At 50.0% G+C, this 19,542-nt stretch overlaps 1 protein-coding gene across 10 annotated transcripts in view; it reads right to left on the bottom strand.

Moving 5' to 3' along the window:
* SLC4A7 (solute carrier family 4 member 7) overlaps positions 1-19,542 on the bottom strand; it is a 203,775-nt gene that overhangs the window by 118,800 nt on the left and 65,433 nt on the right. The window contains exon 2 of one of the 10 annotated variants that reach the window (XM_075921995.2): positions 10,206-10,312. The exons of the other annotated variants lie outside the window; for them this stretch is intronic. The gene's annotated coding sequence lies outside the window, so the exon portion shown is untranslated. The remainder of the gene's footprint in view (positions 1-10,205; positions 10,313-19,542) is intronic. 10 annotated transcript variants of the gene reach the window in all.

Genomic DNA, 19,542 nt, shown 5'->3' with positions numbered 1-19,542 from the left:
ACCACCTCGAAGAATGACAGTTACTGCACCGGAGGTGAGTAACTTCGCTTTCTTCTTCGGGGATGTTCCCGCAGGTGCTCCACTATGGGTGACTGCGTAGTGGTAGTCGCCAAAAACGGAAGGAGGGCAAGGAGAGCCTATTTATCCGCCGTGGAGAGCACCGCAGTCGCCACTGCCCCATTTGAGTGAGAGAGAGAGAGAGATAGAATAATGCTTAGCGAAGGTCCCATGAGAGGACCAAGTCGCCGTTCTGCAAATGTTCTTCAGAGATACGCCTCTGTGGAACACTGTAGATGTGGCCATGGCTCTAGTGGAATGAGCGTGTGGTTGGAACGGAAGGGGTAACCCTCTCGTTGCGTACGATTGCACTATGCATGAGGTTACGAGATTGGAAATTCTTTGGGAAGATAGACGTTGACCCTTTGACCTGTGTGCCAGGGAGACGAATAAATGGTCCGTACGCCTGAACGATTTAGTGCAATCTATGTAGAATACTAAGGCCCTGCGGATGTCCAAGGAATGTAGGGCTGCGTCTCGTGGCAAGGCATGGGGCTTCAGGAAAAAGGTTGGCAAGATGACTGGTTCATTAACGTGGAAATTGGAGACAATCTTGGGTAGGAATCTCGGATGTAATCTCAAGACTACTCCATCGCTATGGAAAATCGTATATGGTGGGATGGCCATCATGGCGGAAAGCTCGCTAACCCTGCGTGCAAAGGTTATTGCGAGCAGGAAAACCGTTTTCAGAGTGAGGAATTGTAAGGATACGGTCGCCAGAGGCTCGAACGGTGGCCTCATTAGGGCGTCGAGTACCACGTCAAGGCTCCACACAGGAGGGACTGGGTTGCGTGGTGGGTCCGTATTGATAAGGCCCTTGAGAAATCTTTTAGTCCTAGGATGGGCGAAGATAGAAACGCCATCTATAGGTGGTGTGAATGCTGATATAGCTGCGAGGTGCACCCCGATGGAGGCTAACGCGAGACCCTTGTTCTTTAGGTGCAGTGCATAGTCCAGTACGGAGGAAATGGACAGATGTGTCGGATCGTGGTGGTTCGAGGTACACCAGGAGGAGTACCTGTGCCACTTGTGAAGGTAAGTTTTCCTAGTGGTTTGTCGTCTACTTTGTACTAGGACCTGTTGGACTGTGGCAGAGCAGAGAGATTCACATGGGTTCAGCCAGTTAGGAACCATGCTGTTAGGTTCAGCATTTGTATCTGGGGGTGTTTCAGGCGTCCTCGGTCTTATGTGAGGAGATCGTGGAGAGGCGGAAGGCGGATCGGTATCCGCACAGAGAGGCGGTGCAGGAATGGAAACCAGTGCTGACGAGGCCAATCTGGGACTATGAGGATTAGTGTAGCCCTGTCCGCCTTCAGCTTCTGAAGGACCTTGGGAATGAGAGGTATGGGGGGAAATGTATAAAGGAGGGGTCCGCGCCAAGTCATGAGGAAGGCATCCCCTAGACATGCGTGGCCCAGGCCCGCTCTGGTGCAGAACTTGTGGCACTTTTGTTGGCAGGAGTTGTGAAGAGGTCCACTCGGGGAGTCCCCCAGCATTGGAAGATGTCGCATAATATGCCGTCGTGCATTTCCCATTCATGTTTTGAGTGGAAGTGTCTGCTCAGGAAGTCTGCCGTCACATCTGTGGTGCCAGGTAAGTAGGATGCCAAAGGAGTCACCCCGTGGCGAATGCACCAGTTCCAAAAGTGGATAGCTTCCGTGCATAGCGAACAGGAGCGAGCGCCGCCCTGGCGATTTACATAGTACATGGCTGCGATGTTGTCTGTAAGTATCGTCACAGTGGTATTCCAAAAGTAGACGAGGAAGGATTTGTGTGCGTTGAAAATAGCACGAAGCTCTAGGAGGTTTATATGTAACCTTGCTTCTTGTGGGGACCATTGGCCTCGTACTGAGAGGGAGCCCATGTGGGCCCTCCCCAGCCTAGTAGGGAGGCGTCTGTTCTGATTTGGTGGAGAGGCTGCTGCGAGTGAAATGGTACGCCCGACAGCAGGTTTGTGTGGCTGGTCCACCATTGGAGTGATTGAAGAACGCCAGGTAGCGGTGTTACGGGCCTGTGGAGATCGTACCTGGTGTGGTGGTATACGAGAGTCAGCCAGTGCTGAAGAGCACATAGGTGTAGTCTGGCGTATTTCACCACGTACGTTGTGGCAGCCATGTGGCCCATGAGTCTGAGACATGTGATGAGTGGAACGGTGGAGCTCACAGTGATGGTGCAAATGAGTTCCTGGATGGCTTGAAACCTTTGCAAAGGTAGGAACGCTCTGCTGGCAAGTGAGTCCAGACGGGCCCCAATGAACTCGATGTCCTGAGTGGGATGCAAGACGGACTTCTGCTCGTTGAGGAGACTTGCATCGAAAGACTTGCATCGTGAGGTGAACCATGTGGGAGACCTCATGTGCTGAGGTGCCTTTGAGCAGGCAGCCGTCCAGATAAGGGAAGATGAGCACCCCTTGGCGTCAGAGAAAGGCCATGACCACGGATAAGACCTTTGAGAACACCCTGGGGGCTGAGGATAGCCCGAAGGGGAGGACCTTGTATTGAAAATGGCTCTCCGCCACGATGAAGCGCAAGAACCTTCTGTGAGCAGGGTGGATAGAGATGTGGAAATAGGCGTCCTGGAGGTTGAGGGCGGCAAACCAGTCCTGTGGATTTAAAATCGGGATTATGGCAGCTAGTGTTGTCATTTTGAATCGTTGTTTCCTGAGATATTTGTTCAGACGACGGAGGTCTAGGATAGGGCGCCAGCCTCCGGACCTTTTCTGGGTGAGGAAATAGTGAGAGTAAAATCCCCTGTTCCTGAAGTCCTTCAGAACTGGCTCTATGGCACCCAGAGAGAGAAGGCGGTCGACCTCTAGTCTGAGGAGAGTTTCGTGAGAGGGGTCCCTGAAGAGGGACGGGATGGGAGGGGTGGTTGGTGGGATGGCTATGATAGGGATAGGATAGCCGAACTGAACAATCTCGAGGACCCATTTGTCCGTGGTGATTTTTGCCCATTGATGTAGAAAGGGTCTTAGATGGTGGTAGAATAGCTGGGTTGAACGATTCACGGTGTTGCCTGTGGCTTTCTGCCCGCCCTCAACCAACACATCAAATCTGTTGCTTGCTGTTGGAAGGCATGTTCGTTCTGCCGGTCGCGTTTTGGCGTCGTTGAGGCCTCTGGCGAGAACGCTGGTTGTCAAAAGGCCTCTGTTGTTGGTGCTGTTGTTGCCACTGGTGTCTAGTGTACGGGTAACCATATCTGCGCTGATAGGGTGAGTACCGGCGTCTCTTTAAGGGGGGGCATATACATCCCCAAAGTTGGCAGGGTTGTCCGAGAGTCTTTAGAGGAGTGCAGGATTGCGTCCGTGGACTCTGCAAAGAGCTTATACTTGTCGAAAGGTAAGTCCTCAACTTTTGTCTGTAGTTCCTTTGGAACTCCTGCCGCTTGAAGGAAAGAAGCTCTACACATAACAATAGCCGTAGCGGCGGAACGAGCAGCAGTATCAGCCATGTCCATGGCCATCTGGAGGGACGTTCTCGCTGATGTGTAGCCCTCTTGGATGACTGATCTCAGGATCAATCTTTTTGAATCGGGGAGGTGATCCATGAGGGGAGTGAGGCATGAGAATGTGTCGAAGGTATGATTGGAGAGATGCACCGAGTAATTGGCGATTCTGAGGAGTAAAGTCGCTGAGGTGTATACCTTCCTGCCCAGGACGTCGAGCCTCTTTACATCTTTATCAGAGCCCTGGTGTTTGAGGTGAGGGGCTCTAGATCTCTGTTGAGCTGCGTCGACTACCAAAGAGTTAGCCTGTGGATGGGCAAAGAGGAATTCCATGCCCTTTGGGGGCACGAAATATTTCTTGTCGGCTCTTTTGTTGGTGGGAAGGGCCGACGCTGGAGCATGCCACACCTCGTCAGCGAGTTCCAGGATGCCTTCGTCGAGAGGGATGGCGAGGCGTGAACCATGTCAGGTTTGGAGATTCCTGAAGAGCTTATGCTCCTTATCTTTGAGCTCTTGTAGTGGAATCTCCTGTGTAATAGCTACCCACTTAAATAATTCCTGGAATTGACGGAGGTCGTCTGGATGAGAGCTGTCGTCGGGGTTCAGTGCATCCTCCGGAGAAGATGAAACCGGAATGGAAGACCCCAAGGTATGGTGCACAAAGGGAGTATGTTCCGGCTCTGAAGTAAGGCGAGCCGGGGTTGGAGAGCACCTGCGTGCAGCGTAGTCCGAGACGGATCGTGGTAGGTAAGAATAGTGGCTATGGGAATGCCGCAAGTCGCGGTCGTCACGATGGTAGGCACCATGGCACGGCGAACAGTCACCGTGGAAGCTAGAGCGGCTGCCATACAGATAATGGTACGGGGAGCAGGGTGAGCAGGAGCAGAGGTGTGATGCCCTAGACGAGGCAGGAGAGGCAGAGAGATGCCTGTACTGGTGCCTGCGATGGGGAGATGCAGCAGCCAGAAACGGGGAGGGCAGTCTACGATTCGACACTTTCCAAAAAGGACTCAACAAACATTTGAACTCTCTCACCCATTACCAAGATAGTTTCCCCAATTATCACCTCTAATACCATTAACTCACAAACATCCCACTCTCCCTACCTCTAATATCAATTCACAGACACTTACCTTCCTTCCTTCCCCCCCCCCCCCCCCACATCCCCCTCCTGTTCTGCAATGTGATTTGTCCTTTTCATATTTGTTCATTTTTTTAAATTGTATCCTTTGGTATATATGGTTGTGACTACTTTCTTCCAGTGTTTGATCTGAGGAAGTGGGTCTTGCCCACGAAAGCTCATCATCTAATAAACCATCTTGTTAGTCTTTAAAGTGCTACATTGTCCTGCATTTTACGAGGAGACCGGCACTGATGAGGAGACCAGCGTGGGGATCGGGGTGCCGGCAGAGGAGAGGACCGTGCCGAGGAGAAGAAGCGGGAGCGGGAGCAGCTGCGGTGGCATGGAGAATGGGGAGCAGCAGGGCTCTGGGGTAGCTGAGTTGCGGCATGCGCTGAAGCGCTAGCCGCTGAGTTGGTTGGCTCCTGGTGCGCTGGGGCAGGAGCGATCGGCAGCGCGCCTGCCACGGAACAGGTCGGCGCCGTGCAGTCCGGCACCGCACGGTGACTTGGGGTCGGTGCTGGGGCCGGTGTCGGAGCCGGTGCTGTGGTCGGGTCCGAGGTCACTCTTGGCGCCGTCTCAACGCTCGGCGCCGGAGGAGGAGGAAGCGGCTGCGCTGATACAGGCTGGGGAGCCGGCGTCTTTGAAGACTCCCGTGGCCGCTTAGGCTTTGAAGCCGCCGAGGCAGGGGGACGTGGCTTTACAATGCCAGACATCCCAGGTGTCTCTGCCTGGTTCTCCCTGCCATTAAAGGCAGCTGGCAGGGACCTTGCTGGGGACAGGCTCATTCTCTTCTGGAGTCCCGCAGTAGGGGAGGAAGCCCGGCGCTTATGAGGCTGCTGATTAGAGTCAGCCTGCTGCAGTTGTTCAAAGAGGAACATACGGAGGTGCCTCTCCCTATCCTTCCTGGCTCTAGAGGTGAGCCTTAAGCAGTGGGTACACTTTTGGGGGATGTGAGACTCCCCCAGGCAGTGAATACACTCTGCATAGCCGTCCGAGACTGGCATTGCCTCCCAGCACGAGCCGCATTTTTTAAAGCCGGTCCCTGACATTCGCCAGCAGTCCGCTGCTTTTTATCTTTTGTTTTCTTGAACAGTAGGTGGTTGTTAAGGCTGATAGCCTGGTAATGGCTCTGGCCAGCTATCTTTTGTTCTTGTTATCTTAACAGTCTGTCTTTTTTTTTTTTTTTTTTTTTTTTTTTACAAAGGTGAACGGAGCTATATACGGAGAAGCTGACAGGAGAACAGCTGAGAGGCGGGAGGTAAGCGGTCTCTGCTTTCACTCCCGATAGTTCTTTCTTTGTCCTTCCTCTCTTGAAAGAAACTTTTTTTTTTTTACTTTAGGGGGAAAGAGGGGGGAGAGGGAGGAAAAGGAAGTTTTATATACAAAGGAGCGAGGAGCGCAGTTACAAGCGTCTGCAGCCTGAGGCGGTTCCAAGGAACTGGCGGAGGGGCCGGACCGCGCGACAGAAAGAGCGCGAAAGCTGCGAGCCCGCGGCACATGCGTGGTCCGGCCAGACACTGCTAACGACAAGTCTCCGTCTGCGGCGCCGGGGCAAGCCCAGCACCCATAGTGGAGCACCCGCTAGGACATCCCCGAAGAAGAATTTTAGGTTCTCAGAATTGTTTCCAACCTACAAGTTTACCCAAATCATACTTCAGTTTGCAATCACTGCTCAATATCAAATTCCTTTCTTATAAACAATAGTCAAGCTAGTCAACCCAAGTTTCCACAGCTGCACACCAACTAATAGCACTTAAAATTTACAGTAACTTGAATTTCTTGTTCAACACTATTTATACAGAAACTATACCAAGTAAATGTGCACCTTTTTCCACAACGGGAAACATTTTTCTTCAGCACATTTCATAACATCCTAAATTACTGTACTATACCATTATGGATAATAAAATAAATGCAATTAACAGTGGGAGAAAATTTATGAAGTATATGCAGGGGAGAAAATGTTTTCAACTGAGATTTAAAATGAGAGGGAGAGTAAAACAGGTTCCCAGTATATTTTGGGCATTTAGTCTGCAGGAAAAGTTTGTATATAATCAGCAGACTGCATAAAGGGGAAAAGAGGTAATACTAGATAGACAAAGAAGAAAGCAGATGGGGGAAAGTACTGCAGGACAGGCTGGAGTAAATGTACTGTGGGTTTATAAGGCAATTCAGAATAGGATCCTGAAGAATGATCTTCAGTGGGCATTTCTGGATGCCCTGTACTCTGTACACTCTAGTATGAACAGAATGGTCTTGGGTAGGATAGAGAAAAAAGCAATTAGGAAGGCTAAAGATTACTTTAAAATTTCAGGAGGGACAGACAAAGTAGCATTTAACACAGAGGTGGGCAATAATTTTGTAATAGGGGGCCACTTCGCAAATTTCTGAAGTGGCCCAGGGAAGGGGTGAAGCCTCAGGCGGGACAGGGAAAGGAGACTTCTCGTGCTTCCCCACCCACAGACCCTGATTGGCCTGGGAGTGGGGGCGTGCATAAATTCTTTGCCCTCTCCTCCTCCCACCACACAGTGACCACAGAGAATCAACAGCTGTTTTAAAACAACTGGTGGTTCCCTTCTAAGTGCCACAGTGGGAGGAGAGCTAGCGTGCTTCCTCTACCCAAGGCCAATAAGGGCCTAGGAGTGGGGGAGCACACGAAGTCTCTCACCCCGTACCCCGCCAGGGCATGCAGGGGCTAGAGATAAATGCAGGCTGTTTTAAACTAGTGGGCATTTCTCTCTTGCCGCATCCTTTGGTGGGGGGGAGGGAAGGAAGAAGAGAGGAGACTTTGAGCACTCCACCTTCCCCCCTCCCCCCGTCTCAACTGGCCTGGGAGCGGGGGAGTAGCAGGGCAGCTGCAGGCTTGATCTGGCCCTCGGAGGTCCTTTTGCCCATCCTGGATCTAACGTGCAAAGTAGTAGAAATGATGACAAGCCAAGGAAATGCCACAGTTAAACAGCGACAAATGCATGCATCTGACGAAGTGGGTCTTTGCCCATGAAAGCTTATGCTCCAATACATCTGTTAGGCTATAAGGTGCTACAGGACTCCTTGTTGCTTTTTCAGATCCAGACTAACACGGCTACTCCTCTGATACTTGACAGTTAAACAGGTTCAACTCAGAAAAAGATTAAATAAATTATTCTATTCAAGACCTCATACTGCTCCCATCCATATAATACCAATCACACTGTAAAATGTACTTCTGGAATTTGCTTAACTATCAGTCATGTGTTTTCTCTCCTTCCTTCCCCACTTCCCATGGAAAATATTGGGTGGAGGTTTTATTTTTATTTCATTCTGAGGTGTGCCATACACTTTTATTACTGATCATAATGTCAAAAAGTGCATCCCGGTAACATGTCTAGGGTAACGCACTAATCCAACAGGAAGGAAAAGCTGGAAACAGTAGCGTTGTAAGAGACCTACCCTACAGGGTTGTCGTGTGGAGATATATTTGCAATTCAATATGGCTTCAAATTAGCCCAGTGTAATACTGAGCTAAACAGACAAGGGCAAAACATCACAAAAGGGAGGGAGACAAGTGTAGTAGACAGGTGCACTTAATCTTACAAATTAATTTAAAAATCAATGGCAAAGCTCCCATTGACTTTCATAGGCCGGGATCAGGGTTTACTTAACTGGTGCAACCAAATCAGATGAGTTAAACCCTGGGCAACCCATTATCAGAAAGACAGACAGGCTGAAAGAAAAGGTATGAGAAAGCTTAACTGAAGTATTATGAATCAAAATTAAATTATGCGTTGAGTATAAGTTTATGACACAAACTGTCCAATGCGCAACACTGTTCGATTAAAAAGCACAAATACAAACTAATAATAACTCTCCACATTAACGTCTTCCAGTTACAGTATTTATATTGATCTCCATTAAGTATAAGATTTTCAGAGAAAAGTGTGATTTTCCAGTTAGCTATATTGCTGCTTGTGGATAAATCCAGTGTCCCAAAGTTACAGAGGATCAAAGGAAGACAGTTTTGCCCAGACAATTGTGGAAGTCTACAGTGTGATGGCAGATAGAACAAAAGAACATTAAAAAAAGAAACTTACAAGTGGAATAAGTTTCTCATTCTGAAACACTTTTTTCCAGTATCACTTAAGCTGATATTACTACTATTCACTGTTTAGTTTTTTTTTTTTTTTTACTCTTAATGACACAGAGGTACCTTGCCAATTTTGCACATACAAAAGTGGTCTTTCAAATCTCCATCGTGTGAAAGTAGTACATCTAGTATTGAGATTACCGAAAGTCATGTATGTCCTTGTAAAATTACCACACACACACACACACACACACACACACACACACACACACACACACACACCACTACTATCTCAGTGTATCCAATTTATACAGAGATTCTTCCAAGAATAAACTACTAGCAACCGCAAATATTTTACAAGCAGAAAGCATATCATTCATAAACTTCACAGTTCTACATTAGGCTTATTTCTTCATGTATCATTTGTAAAGCCACAATTAGAACAAAAACTAAATCTTTTAAATCTAGGTCAGACATATGACCCTTGCTATATATGTATTACATTTAAAAAAGTCACATGGCAAAAGCCTACATTCTAGTCCATTTCCCTTTACATGGATAAAGAGTAAACTAAGATTGTTTGAACCTATTTAGTTTCTCTTCTCTCAACTTCATTCTGTGCTATTTACATAGAATTGATTAGTGTTACCCACTGTCCCTTTGCAGTCTCCAGTGGTTTCCCACATGTGAAAGATTACTTGTGCTGATCCTACAGACCCACCACAAGGAGGAAGAAAGAGTAATGGGTATAGAAAATAAAAGAAGTTAAAAGTTACAACTCATTCTGGACAAATTCAATGTATTTAAGGAGTAGAAATTAAATGCTTCAGGGTTTTTTCCTTCCTTTGTATGTTAGTCTTTTTATTCTTGATTTTACAAACAAACAATGACTATGCTGTCCCAAAAAAAGTTGGGAGAGGGAAGAACAGACAGGGTGGTCTAGTGCATTTTTAACATTCTTCTTACTGGCTGTTTCTAAAAAGGGACAGCATGTTTTTCATCTGTTGAGACTTTCACCTAGGATAGACCACAGGATGAATTCCTGGGAGGATTCTGCTGGGGAGCAGAAATCTGCAAGAATACTTACCTGCTTTCCCAGGTTGTCAAGCATCCATGTGAATATCAGAACAGGGACTTTAGTACCCGTTACATCTATAATCGTTAAAAACAGATGGCCTTTGGTACACACTGGAAGACTTAATTCCTTCTTAAATTATAGGACTGTATGAGAAACTGGGTCCTTCTACCTCTCTGTTCTGGACAGCATGGACTTCCAGTGGTGTTTGCTCTCGGTGGTGGAATTCAGGCTCGGAGAAAGAGGATGAAACCCCTTCTTGCCTTTATGATACAGAGCTCTTTTCTCCAGCAGATTGTGAATGAAAACAGGCAAGATACATATCTCATTCTGCTACCCACTAATAATAGGAATCCTCAAACTGTGCATACTTTAAGTTCAGAGCACTTAGTAGCCTGTTCAACAATACTCCCACTTGACGGATGAATGCGGAAGTTACTCACCTTGGTGCAGTAACGACAGTTCTTCTAAATGTGTGTGTCCCCGTTCGCGCTCTTTTGATCTCTCGGGTGGTCTGGCTCCCGCCAGTTCCTCAAGCCTGCCCCAGTATCTGGAAGATATTAAGGAAAGAATCCGAGATTGGGAGGAGGGCGAGTAGTGGAGCACCAATGGGGGGGGGGGGGGGGGGACATCTCGAAGAACCATCGTCACTGCACCCAGGTGATTAACTTCCTCCTCCTCTTCTTCAAGTGGTGTCCCTGTGAGTACTCCACTGTAGAGGAATGTGTAGCAGTATAAGCAGTAGGTGGACCTTGTATTTATGGTTTGACAGTAATCAATAGGACCACAGAGGCCACAATAGTGTATTTTGCTTGAGCCTGAAAGATTGCATAGTGCTTTATAAAAGTGTCACTAGTAGACCATGTAGCCACTCTGCAGATGTCCTTGAGAGAAAGCCTGTGGACACAAGCTGCAGAAGTAGCCACTGCTCTTGTTGAGTGTGCTTTAGGTGTTTGAGGTAGTAGTTTATTCCTTAAAATATAACAGTGTGTATTACAGGAGACTTAGTCTGGAGATGCGTTGTGATGATAGTGAATATCCCTTATTGCGGTCTGCTGTAGAAATGAGCAAACGATCCAACTTGTGGAAAGATCCAGTCTTATCTATATAGGATCCAAAAAATGAGATATTGCATCCTTCGTCGTTGAATGTGGCTTATGGTAGGATAAAGGGAGTACGATGGGTTCTCGTTTATGTAAAAGTCAGAACAAATCTTAGGAATGAAGGAAGGATGTGGACGTAGTATACATTACCTCTATTAAAAATAGCGTGGAACCACCATCAAAGCTGAAAACTCACTGACACGCAGAACTGATTGCCAGACAAAAAAGTACCTTTAGCATCATCATCATAGACAGCGTACAAGTAGCCAGAGGTTCAAAAGGTGTACGGGTAAGAATGTCCAGAACCATTTCTAAGTTTCATAATGGCGGTGGTAGCCTGCATGGCGAGTATAGGTTGGAAAGACCCTTTATAAATTTCTTCGTGATGGGGTGAGCAAAAACTGACCACCCCTCAACTGGTCGGTGAAAGGCAGTGATCACTGATAGATGTACCTTTAAAGAGGAGAGGGTTAATCCATCATTCCTGAAGGACAGTATGTAGTCCATTACTGTATGTAATAGTGCTGTGCTGGGGTCTAAATGCTTGTTAGAGCACCAAGAGAGGAACCTACACCACTTTTGAAGGTAAGTGCTTAGGGTAGATTGTTTTCTGCTGTGCAAAAGTACCTGTTTTACTTGGTCAGAGCACTGTAGTTCTTCCTGGTGGATCCAACAATGAACCTTGCTGTTAGGCGGAGTAAGATTCCTCTGTTCAGAGTTAGAAGATCAGGGTGAACCGGAAGGTGGTAGGGAGGCTGAGGAGACATCAGATACAGACAAGGGAACCCAAAGTGGTGCTATGAGAATTGTCGCTCTGTCTCTGGTGATCTCCTCTAACACCTTAGGAATAAGTGGGATGGGAGAAACGCGTATAAGAGGGACCCTTTCAACTGAGAAAAGACCCTGGTCCGACGCTTGCTCAGAAGCAGTAACCGAGACACTTCTGTTTATGTAGAACGCAAATAGGTCGATTTCAGGTGGACCCCATCATTGGAAGATGCATCAGAGGACCCAAGGGTACAGCTCCCATTCATGGTCCAGGGCAAAGTGTCTGCTGAGGTTGTCTGCTCTTATATTGTTTACGCCTGGTAAGTATGAAGCTACAAGGGTGGCTGTGTTTCATATGCACCAGTTACATAATCGGATTGCCTCTGTGCAGAAAGCATGAGAAGGGGCACCTCCCTAATATTTTGGGTATGTCTACACTACTAAGCTAATTCGAACTAACGCGTCTAGAACTAAAAACTAGTTCGAATTAGCGTTTTGCTAATTCGAACTAGCATGTCCACATTAAGTGGACCCTGAACAGGGCTTAAGGATGGCCGGAAGCAGTGCTGGCAGGGCATCAGAGGAGGACTTAGAGCGTGGAGATGCTCTCTCAGGCTAGCCGAGGGCTGTGCTTAAAGGGACCCGACCCCCACCCCGGACAGACAGTTCTTAGGGGTGCCCCGCTTGAAAACCAGTCCTGGCTTGGAGTGCCCGGAGTGCCCACACTGGGCACATCACACCACTCGGCCATCAGCCCGGCTGCACTTGCCGCAGGCTGCCATCTGGGGAGAGGGAGCAATTGGGGGGCTGCAGGAGAGCTTCCACCCCCAGAAGCCCGCAGAGCCAGCCCAGTCCTCCCCATCGGGGGCTCGTGCCCCATTCCTCCCTCACCTCCTTCCACTTACCCTTCTCTAGCCCCTTTTCTTGATGTACAAAATAAAGGACAATTGTGTTCAAAAATGGAATCTGTCTTTATTGAACAAAACTGGGGGAGACTGGGAAAAGGAGGTGGGAGAGGGGAAGAGAGAGGCTGGGAAAGGGGAGAGCAACTACAATGATCAGGGGTTGGGAACAGGTCCCATATGAAGAGAGGCTAAAGAGACTGGGACTTCTCAGCTTAGAAAAGAGGAGACGGAGGGGAGACAGGATAGAGGTCTCTAAAAGCAGGAGTTGGGTGGAGAGGGTGCATACAGAAAAGTTCTTCATTAGTTCCCATAAAGAAGGACTAGAGGACACCAAAGGAAAGGAATGGGTAGCAGGCTTCAAACTAGTAACAGAAAGTTGTTCTTCACAAAGCAAAGAGTCAACCTGTGGAACTCCTTGCTGCAGGAGGTTGTGAAGGCTCGAACTAGAACAGAGTTGAAAGGGAAGTAAGATCAAGTCATGGAGGTTGGGTCCATGGAGTGGTATTAGCCATGGGGTAGGAGTGGTGTCCCTGCCCAAGGTTTGTGGAAAGCTGGAGAGGGATGGCACAAGACAAATGGCTTGGTCACTGTCTTCGGTCCATCCCCTCCAGGGTCCTAGGGTTGGCCGCTGTCGGCAGACAGGCTACTGGGCTGGATGGACCTTTGGTCTGACCCAGGACGGCCATTGTAAGCTCAAGGCTCAGGGTCGGGGGTCTCAGTGGACCCCCTTGATTTTCATGCACACCTGCTCCTGGGTGGCCAGGCTGGCAGCTCTCCTGCCCTAGACGGCCACTTTCCTGTGCCTAGTGCGGAAATCGTGGACGAGGTCCACGATGTCCACACTAGCCCAGGAGGGTGCCCGCCTCTTGCGGTCCCAGGCAAGCTCCCGGGAGCCACCAGCTAACGTCCGTTAGTTCGAACTAACTTTGTAGTGTAGACATACCCTTACATAGTACATCGTTGATATGTTGTTGGTCAATATTCTGACGTGTTTTTTCCTTGAATGTGTGTAACAAAATGCATTGAACACAGCTCTGAGTTCAAATAAATTGATATGTAAAGTAGTCTTCTGTGGTCCATCGTGCTTGTATTGACATGGAACTCATGTGGGCTCACCCTCAGATAAGGGACGAGTCGGTAGGTCTCAATGAAACAGTCCACCTGCTAGAAGATTGCAGAGATTGGTCCACCATGCAAGAGACTTTAAGACATGAGGTGGAGGGGAGACCAGTCTGTGCACTTGTCTTCAACACTGGCTTGCCACAGTATATGCCCATTACAAGAGACATCAAAGATGTAAACGAGCGTGGTTGACCACCTAGGTTGTAGCAGCTGTGTGACCCATAAATTGGAGACATGTGAGCATGGGAAATGTAGGGCCGAGAGTAACAGCAGTAACCAGTTCTTGGATTGCTTGGAATCATTACATAGGGAGGTATGCTCTTGCAGATACAGAATCTAGCTTGGCACCTATGAATTCTAGAGTTCATGTAGGTTGTAGTATTTTAATTCGAAAGAGCAGAGCACTTACTTAGAACTACGTAAACCTCATTCTACGAGGTGTAATGCCTAGTTCGAATTAAGGGCTGTGTAACCTCAAACTAGCTGGAGGCTAGCCCTTCCCAGGTTGCCCTGGTGGCCACTCTGAGCCAAACCAGGGAAACTCTTCTGCCCCACACCCGGCCCCAGAGCCCTTAAAGGGACATGGTCTGGCTACAGTGCTTGTGCCAGTTGCAAGCCTGCTAGCATCCAGCCAGCAGACCCTGCGCCTGGCACGGCATGAGCCAGCCACCCGCTGCCACCCAGCCCTCTGCCTCTTCCCAGGACCAGGCTGGCGACTCCCAGGAGTCTGCCCGGGGCCGCAAAAGGCGGGCGCCCGCCTGGTCTAGTGCGGAGATCGTGGACCTCATCAAGGTTTGGGGGGAGGACTCCAACGTCCACGATCTCCGCACTAGGTGCAGGAACATAGCTGTCTACAGCCACATGGCTGCCAGCCTGGCCACCAGAGGCCACATGCGGACCCGGGAGCAGGTCCGCTGCAAGATCAAGGACCTGCAGCAGGCCTAATCCAGGCCTCCCAGCCAGGGGCCGACCCGGATATATGCCCTCATTACGAGGCCCTGGACCACATCCTGGGGGCTCACACAGTCCATGCCCCCCAGGTGGTGATCGACCCCAGGACAGAGGGACCCGTCCCTGACACAGAGGAGGAGGATGCAGCTAGCCAGCAGCCTGCAAGGAGCCTGCCCAGGACCCAGGACCCCCGAGGCACCCCACAGAGCACATCGGCTATGTTGGCCAAGGCCGGGGAGGGCTCCACATGTGAGTGCCATCATGCTCCCCTTATGCGTATGGAGGATGGTAGGGGGAGAGGGAGCCCAGGGACCATGCGCCTGGGCCTTGCCCACCATGGAGCAGCAGCTGAGTGTCATGCAGGGGCCCTGGCTCGTTCACCACACGCCGACCTCGCCCTGCAGAGGGGCCCTGGGTTTCACCCACTGTGTCCCCAGGGAGAACTGACCACTGCTCTTGTTTCACCATAGCCGCAGCATCTGGGACTACAGGGCGCACCACCCCGCCTGCAACAGCCACCTGCACCCGGGCCAGCAGGAGCACCAGGAACCTGGAGGACTACCAGTGACGGCACCTCCGGCTACTGGAGCACCAGCTCCGCACCCAGGACCACTGGGTCCGGGAGGATCTGCGGCTGAGGCAGCGGAGCTTGGGAGGCGCTGGAGGAGCAGAGCTGTGCCCTCAGAGGTCACCTCCAGGTTCCTGCCTCCTCCTGGTCCAGCCTCCTCCTGGTCCAGCCCCTGCAGCTGCCCCAGCTCTCGCTCCTCCTCCCACCCCTGCTCTCCCTCCCGCTTCCTCCGCACACCCTGTCCCACCCTCCACACCCACTCCTCCTCCCAATGCTCTCGCAATACTGGGAGACGGGAGAGCCAGCAGGACCCCCAACCCTGAGCTTTCCCTTCCCCCCCTTCCTCCTCCTTCCAGCTCCCTTCTCCCAGGTTTCCCCCTCCACTCTCCCACCTTCGTTCCTCCCTGCCCCCCCTCCCCCGTTATGAGAGGGTTTTTTTTGCAAAACAAGTGTTTTTATTTTACATTAGGAAGGGGGGTTAGGGAGGGGAAAGGGGAAAGAGGTGAGGGTGGAAGAAGGACCCAGTAGGGCATTCAGGGAGAGTTCAGTCCTCATCCACCTGGAAGCTCTCCCGCAGGGCTTCCCGGATCTGGACGGCCTCCCAGCCAGCCATGCGCTCAGCCTCAGCGACCCAGGCTGGCAGGAAAGCCTTCCCCTTCCGCTCACATAAGTTGTGCAGCACACAACATGCTGCCACCACGGGAGGGATATTGTATTCGGCGAGGTCGAGGTGGGTGAGGAGACACCTAAAGCGTGCTTTCATTCGGCCGAAGATCCCCTCGACCACAATGCGGGCCCTGGTGAGCCTCGCGATGAAGGCCTGCCAGGAGGGGTTGAGATGTCCCGTGTAGGGCTTCATGAGCCACAGCTGTAGGGGATAAGTCACATCCCCCACCAGGCAGATAGGCATGTCCACGTCCCCGACCCTGATGTGGCGGTCAGGGAAGAATGTTCCAACCTGCAGCCTCTGGCACACGGAGGAGTTGCGGAACACCCTAGCGTTGTGTGCCTTGCTGGACCAGCCCACATTAATGTCCGTGAACTGGCCCTGGTGGTCAGACACGGCCTGCAGGAGGATGGAGAAGTACCCCTTGCGGTTGATGTACTTGGAGGCCTGGTGTTCCGGGGCACAGATGGGGATGTGCGTCCCGTCAATGGCCCCCCCCACAGTTGAGGAAGCCGAGGGCGCCGAACCCCTGGATGACCGCATCCGGGTGGGCGAGGCGGACCACCCTGTGGAGCAGCACCAGGTTGATGGTGTTGACCACCTGCAGAGAGACACAGCAAACCGCAAATCACCGGGGCACCCGGGTGGCTGGGAGTGTTCATCCTGAATTTCTGGGTCCACTGTTGGTCTCCCCAGTGCTCTAGGACGATGCAGTCCTACCAGTCACTGCTGGTGTCCTGACGCCAGATGCGGCGGGGCACACTGGCGTCCGGGTGCTGCTGCACCTCCTCCACAGCCCCCAGGGAAGCCAAGGGGAGAGGCTGGGGGCTGACATGCACCAGATGGTGCCAAGCAGCCTCCAGCCATTGCTGGAAGGCTTGCAGCAGCAAGTCCAAAAACTGGAGCAGCATGCCCAGGGCGAGCTCTGGCTCCATGGTGCCAACTGCAGCGGCGTCCCCAATGGGAACCACCGACACAGGCAGGCAGAGAGGAAAACGCTTTGGTGTCCCACGGCAAGGTAGGCAAGCAAGCAGAAAAGCTGAGAACCATCTGTCCAGAGGGGTCCCTTTAAGCACGAGCCTCAGATAGCCTCAGACAGAAGCCACACACAGCAACTACTGACCTGATGCCCTGCCGGAACCGATTTCAGCTGCCCTTAAATGCAACCCAGCGTCCAATCAGTATGGACATGCTATTTCGAATTAGCTTATTTCGAATTAACTAATTTGAAATAAGTTAGTTCGAATTAGCGCTGTAGTGTAGACATACCCGAAGTCGGGTGACTGACAGCAAGGATAGATGTATTCAGAGCAATGATAGTGATGACGAGTTAAATCATGCCGAGAATAATACCTGTAGTATGTTGGACTATGTTGTCTGTAGTAAATTCGCATCGGTGAAACATGCCGAAATGACATACAGCTCCTGTAGTACATCTGATGATATTCGTGTTGATGCTCTTGAAGAAGGAGGAGGGAGAGTGAGGTAGGTATCTTGTATAAAGAGACAGTGAAAAAGGGTACCAAGACACATGGTGCCTAGCTCTTTCACGTGGGATCCAATTCCTGTCATCCATTGTTAGTCAATAAGAATATGAGGCAGAAGATGGTGCTGGTAAGAGCGTTAGCAGTTCTGGGCTCATAGATCTTGCTGAGGTGGATTTGTGGGGTGCTTTCTTTGGCACATATGGTGCCGAAGATGCCCCTGCCGTTGTAGGTGCCACACTGGTTGGTGCCACACTGGTTTGGCAGGTGTGTGGCCAGTGCCAAGGTCGTTGGTATGTTTGCTGACTGTTCCAACGCAGAAGGTGCAGATGATGTTGGTACCGTTGTAACTGATGCCATCGCCGGCAATGCCAACTGGAGGACTTTTACAACCGTTGATGGCACCATTGTAGAACTGGCACGATTTCGGTTCCGAAATCAACTTATGTTTGAGTCCCACTGAGCCTGACGTACCAGGCTTATCACGGACACTCACTTGCACTGAAGGTAAAGACCGAGCTGGTGAAGCTCTTTTTCAAGCTGGAGCCGACTGTGGCGAAACGGCCTTTCTTTTCTCCGCCCTAGGAGACCATGGAGTGGAAACTGCAGGAGAATGCTGTCTTTACGTGCCCTGTCTACTTGGCACAGTGGACACATTTCTGAGGCACATGAGCCTCACCGAGGCACTTGATACACTCAGCATGACCGTCCAAAGCTCAGCATGACCGTCCAAAGCTGGCATGGCGTCACGGCATGTGGCACACTTTTTAAAACCGAGAACACCTGGCATGGCTAATTGTACGATGGACTAAAGCTAATGAACCTTTTTTTTTTTTTAAGCTAATAAAAACTAACTATAATAACTAGAGCTATAAGAACTGTAACTCTAACTACAAAGACTAAACAACTATCTATTCTAATCCTGACAGAATTTGTCTGAGGAGAGAAGGCTCGCTCCATCTACGATCGTGAGTGGTGAAGAAGGAACTGGTGGGAGCTGGACTGTGGGAGAGATTAAAAGAGCACGAACAGCACGAGGTACATGCTGCACATGCGTAGCCCGGCTGACCACTGCTCAAGAAAACTGCAATCTGCGGTGCTAGGACGGTCAACACCTACAGTGGAGCACCCACGGGGAACACTACTCAAAGAAGAACTAAAGCCTCAGAGCACATCCAACGGTGTCTGCACAGACCAAATGCACCAAACACACTTCTTTACTCAAGGCAAAAAGTCTAGAAGCGGTTTTAACACTTACCAGCTCACTACTTGCTAACTAATGCTAGAAAAATTATGGGTAAAAGGGGGCATCAAGATTATGGACTTTAAGTTACAGCTTGCAATCACCCCAGAAGCAATGCAGCAAGGAGATAACCCAATACTGCAGGCTAATAGAGACATTATGCAGTAGAATGAGTGTCCTTAAGTAGCACGTTAAACAGGAGTACATGTATCCCATGAGGCATACCGGGGAGGTCGACAAATGCCTTTGATGTCGACCACGGAGTGTCCAGACTACAGCGCTGAGCCGACAAACAGCTGATCGGCTCAGCGCGGCAGCCATTTAAATTTAAATGAAGCGGTGATTATTTAAATCGCCACTTCATTTTCCTATGCCGGGTAGCCTAATCTACATGCCTCTGTCGCCAGAGGCATGTAGTCTAGACATACCCTTAGTTCCATTCTTAAAACATAAGAACGGGCATATTGGGTCAGACCAAAGATTCGTCTACCCCAGTAGACGAATGCCCCAGAGGGAGCAAATGCCAGATGCCTCAGAGGGAGCAAACAGAACATGTAATCATCAAGTGATCCCTCATCCTGTCACCCATATCCAGTCTCCGTCAGAGGCTGGGGACACCATTCCTACCCATCCTGACTAATAAGTATTGATGGACCTATCTATCCTCCATGAATTTATCTAGCTCTTTTTTGAATCCTGTTAAAGTTCTGGTCTTCACAACATCCTCTGGCAAGGAGTGCCACAGGTTGACTGAGCGCTGTGTGAAGAAAAGCTTCCTTTCGTTTATTTGGTGACCCCTGGTTCTTGTGTTATGGGAACAAGTAAATAACTTCTTACTCACTTTCTCCATACGGGTGATGATTTTTTAGACCTCTATCACATCCCTCCCTCAGTCTCCTTTTTTCTAAGTTGAAAAGTCCCAGGTTTTTTCCATTTCTCTTCACATGGCATCCATTCCAAACCCCTAAA

Source organism: Pelodiscus sinensis, chromosome 2, assembly GCF_052426305.1.
Source record: "Pelodiscus sinensis isolate ZL-2025 chromosome 2, ASM5242630v1, whole genome shotgun sequence".
NCBI lineage: Eukaryota > Metazoa > Chordata > Testudines > Trionychidae > Pelodiscus > Pelodiscus sinensis.
This window is presented reverse-complemented; position numbering and strand designations above follow the sequence as displayed.